Below are 5,449 nucleotides of genomic sequence, written 5' to 3'. Positions count from 1 at the left end.
TCTTTGGTGAAGTCCCGAGGAACAACCATGTGATCTTGGCTCATTGTTTTTCTGTGTATCAAAGGTGTTTAAATGACAGATGAAGAGAAATGTGGTACACTCAAAACAAAACACTCTTGAATATTGGTTGGGTAATGAACACACAGATGGTTATTCACCATTCAATCTCCATGTGTATTGCTAACGTTTATCTCATTAAGAAAGTCTGTAAAGGGAAACTGGCAAGATGGCTCAGTGTGTATAAACACTTGCCACACAGTGTGAGAACTTGTGTTTGATACTCAGGGCCCAGATGATTGAAGGAGAAGTTGACATCACTAATTTGTTCTGTGACCTCGTCCTGCAACTGAAGCACACACAATCCCCCATATACAATAGTGTGAAAAAGGTGATGAGGTGATGATGATGATGATGATGATGATGTTGTCAAGTGTTGCTGAGGGTGTCAGGAATTGTCAGGCCGATCATCGATCTCTTTTTTGTTTCGAAATTATCAGTAGTAAGGATTGAACCTTTCATTGACACTTCCTGCACAGACTTACCATGTGATTTATTAATCTCAGTCTTAAATATATATCTATGACAAATGAAAAGGTTTCTGCCAAGACAGTAAATGAATCTTCAGAGAAGCATTCTTAATGTAGGAAAAATGCCAAAAATCTAAATGTTTTTAGTAAATGAATATTTGGCATAGTTTACTCATCACTAGGGCATTATTTGACAATAAGAAATAAATATAAAAAGAAACAGTGTACATTCCATCTGGACCAGAGAGAGGATCCCTAAATCAGTCAAGTCTGTCTGGACCAAGTACACTGATAAGACCAAGAATGAACCAAGAAGGAGATGGGCAGATGCCAAGGCAGAAGTACATACAACAAAATAAAGAGCAATACAACATCACCAGATCTTAGCACTTCTCCAACAGCTAGATCTGAACATTACAGAATGGAAGAAGAAGGAGAAAACAACCTTATAAGTAACATCATGAAGAGGTTAGAGCCTTATATAAAAGAAATAAAAAATAAAGTGGAGGAACAGAGAAACAAAAATTGGGAAGAATGCTATAAAAAACTATAGGAAAGGACAATTAAAGCAGAAGAAAACAATAAGTCCCTGAAAGAAAATCATGAAAAAGCAAGGGAAACAGTCCAAGACCTGAAGAGGGAAATAGAAAAAATGAAGAAGACACTAGCAGAAGGAATGTTAGAAATAGAAAATCTGAGTAAACAAACAGGAACTTCAGAGGCAAGTATAACCAACAGAATGCAAGAGATGGAAGAGAGGATCTCTGGTATTGAAGATACGTTAGAAGAAATAGATTCATCAGTCAAAGAAAACACTAAAACCAACAAAGTCATGACCCAAAATGTCCAAGAAATTTGGGACAGCATGAAAAGACTAAACCTGTGAATAATAGGGATAGAGGAAGAAGAATACCAACTCAAAGGCACAGAAAATGTATTTAACAAGATCATAGAAGAAAACTTTCCCAACTTAAAGAAGGAAATGCCTATGAAGATACAAGAAGCCAACAGAACACCAAACAGACTAGACCCCCAAAAAAGTCCCCTCGCCACATAATAATTAAACAACTAAACATACAGAATAAAGAAAGAATATTAAGGGCAGCAAAGGAAAAAGGCCAAGTGACTTATAAAGGCAAACCCATCAGAATAACACCCGATTTCTTGATGGAGACTTTGAAAGCCAGAAGGACCTGGACAGATATAATGCAGACACTAAGAGACCATGGATGCCAGCCTAGACTAATATACCCAGCAAAACTTTCAATCATCATAGATGGAGTGAACAAGACCTTCCAAGACAAAACCAGATTTAAACAATACTTATCCACAAACCCAGCCCTACAGAAAGCACTAGATGGAAAATTGCAACCTAAGGAAGGCAGATACACCCATGAAAACACAGGCAATAGATAACACCACAGCAGTAAACCCCAAAGAAGGAAGTACACACACACTACCACCAAAAAATAAAAATAACAACAGGAATGAACAATCACTGGTCATTAATATCCCTTAATATCAATGGACTTAATTCACCTATAAAAAGACACAGAGTAACAGAATGGATACAAAAACAGTACCCATCTTTCAGCTGCATACAAGAAACACACCTCAAAATCAAAGACATACACCTCCTAAGAATAAAAGGCTGGGAAAAGACTTGCCAATCAAATGGTCTTAAGAAGCAAGCTGGTGTAGCCATTTAATATCCAGCAAAATAGACTTCCAACTAAAATCAAGCAAAAAAGATGATGAAGGACATTACATACTCATCACAGGAAAGATTCACCAAGATGAAGTCTCAATTCTGAACATTTATGCCCCAAACACAAGGGCACCCACATATGTAAAAGAAACATTACTAAAGCTTAAATCACATATAAAAACCCACACATTAATAGTGGGAGACTTCAACACCCCACTTTCACCTCTGGACAGATCTGCCAAATTGAAAGTTTACAGAGACATAATGGACTTAACTGATGTTATGGCTCAAATGGACTTACTCAATATGTACAGAACATTCCACCCAAACAAAAAAGAATATACCTTCTTCTCAGCACCCCATGGAACCTTCTCTAAAATCTACCACATAGTTGGCCACAAAGCAAATCTCAACAGATACAAAACAATTGGAATAACCTCCTGTGTTCTATCGGCCCACCATGGTTTAATTTTAGATTTCAACAACAGAAAAAAACTACAGAAATCCTACAATCTCATGGAAACTGAATAATGCTCTACTGAATCACCAATGGGTTAAGGAAGAAGTAAAGAAAGAATTTAAAGACTTCCTAGAGATCAATGAAAATGAATACACCACATAACCAAAATTATGGGATACTATGAAAGCAGTGCTAAGAGGGAAATTCAGAGCACTGAATGCCCACATAAAGAAGCTGGAGAAATCTCACACTAGTGACTTGACAGCACTCCTGAAAACCTTTGAACAGGAAGAAGCAAAGTCTCATAGGAGGAATAGACACCAGGAAATTATCAAATTGAGAGCTGAAATCAATAAAATAGAAATAAAGAGAACAATACAAAGGATTAATGAAACAAAGAGTTGGTTCTTTGAGAAGATGAACAAGATAGACAAGCCCTTATCCAAACTAACCAAAAGACACAGAGAAGCATCCAAATTAACAAAATCAGAAATGAAAAGGGGGACATAACAACAGACAATGAGGAAATCCAGAGAACCATCAGTTCGTACTTCAAAAACCTCTACTCCACAAAACTGGAAAATCTAAAAGAAATGGATAATTTTCTGGATAGGTACCACATACCTAAGTTAAATCAAGACCAGATAGACGATCTAAATAGTCCAATAACCCCTAAAGAAATAGAATCAGTCATTAAAAGACTCCCAACCAAAAAAAGCCCAGGACCAGATGTTTTCACTGCAGAGTTCTACCAGATCTTCAAAGAAACTTAATATCAATACTCTTTAAATTGTTCCACACAATAGAAGCAGAAGGTATATTACCAAACTCCTTGTATGAGGCTACATTTACCCTGATCCCTAAACCAAACAAAGTTGCAACAAAGAAAGAGAACTCCAGACCGATGTCCCTCATGAACACTGATGAAAAATACTCAATAAAATTTTGGCAAACAGACTCCAAGAACACATCAAAACATTTACCCACCATGATCAAGTAGGCTTCATCCCAGGGTTGCAAGGATGGTTCAACATATGAAAGTCTGTCAATGTAATACACCATATAAACAAACTAAAAGAAAAAAACCACATTATTGGTGAAATTATTTAGGCCACTCCACATAGTTCAAAGGGAGGTTTATTTTGTGGGGTAACTTACAATGAAGGGGTAGGTTGCAGGGTCTGGCAAAGGTATAGTGCAGTCTGGCGGTGTTCTCTGGAGAACTCTGCTCGCTCTACCTCCAGAGTCCAGGGTCCCGGAACCAAGCTCTTGACCTCCTCTCAATCCTCAGTCTTCCGTTTTCTTCTCTGCCCTCCTTGTGGGCGTGACCATAACCGAAGCTTCAATAGGGGTTGGAACTTCCAGGCCAATGCTGGGATGGCTATCCACTACACCACATGATCATCTCACTAGATGCAGAAAAGGCATTTGAAAAAATCCAACACCCCTTCATGATAAAGGTCTTGGAGCAATCAGGAATACAGGGAACATACCTAAACATAATAAAGGCAATCTACAGCAAGCCAACAGCCAACATCAAATTAAATGGAGAGAAACTCAAAGCAATACCACTAAAATCAGGAACAAGGTAAGGCTGTTCCCTCTCCCCATACTTATTCAATATAGTACTTGAAGTTCTAGCCAGAGCTATAAGACAACATAAGGAGATTAAGGGGATACAAACTGGAAAGGAAGAAATCAAGCTTTCCCTATTTGCAGATGACATGATAGTATACGTGAGTGACCCTAAAACTTCAACCAAGGAACTGATATAGCTTATAAACACCTTCAGCAACATAGCAGGATACAAGATCAACTCAAAAAATCAGCAGCCCTCCTATATACAATGGACAAACAGGCTGAGAAGGAAATCAAGCTACATCACCCTTTACAATAGCCACAAATGATATAAAATACCTTGGGGTTACACTAACTAAGCATGTGAAGGATCTATATGACAAGAACTTTAAGTCCCTGAAAAAAGAAATTGAAGAAGATGTCAGAAAATGGAAAGACCTCCCATGCTCATGGATCGGCTGGATTACATAGTAAAAATGGTGATCTTACCAAAAGCAATCTACAGATTCAACGCAATCCCCATCAAATTACCAACTCAATTCTTCACAGATCTGGAAAGAATAATACTCAACTTCATATGGAAACACAAAAAACCCAGGATAGCGAATAGAATCCTGTACAATAAAACAACTTCTGGAGGCATCACAATCCCGGACCTCAAGCTCTACTATAGAGCTACTGTAATAAAAGCAGCTTGGCATAAAAACTGACATGTGGACCAATGGAATTGAATTGAAGACCCTGACATTAACCTGCACACCTATGAACATCTAATTTTTGACAAAGAAGCCAAAAATGTACAATGGAAAAAAGAAAGCATCTTCAACAAATGGTGCTGGCATAACTGGATGTCAGTGTTTAGAAGGCTGCAAATAGATCCATATCTGTCACAAAACTTAAGTGCAAGTGGATCAATTACCTCAACATAAATCCAGCTACTCTGAACCTGATAGAAGAGAAAGTACGAAATACTCTTGAACGCATTGGCATTGGAGATCACTTTCTAAATATAACACCAGTAGCACAGACACTGAGAGAAACAATCAATCAATGGGACCTGTTGAAACTGAGAAGCTTTTGTAGAGCAAAGGACACGGTCAACAAGACAAAGCGACAGCCTACAAAATGGGAAAGGGCCTTCACCAACCCCACATATGACAGAGGGCTGATATCCAG

This window comes from Onychomys torridus, chromosome 1, assembly GCF_903995425.1.
Source record: "Onychomys torridus chromosome 1, mOncTor1.1, whole genome shotgun sequence".
NCBI classification, from domain to species: Eukaryota; Metazoa; Chordata; class Mammalia; order Rodentia; family Cricetidae; genus Onychomys; species Onychomys torridus.
Note: the sequence above shows the minus strand (reverse complement) of the source record.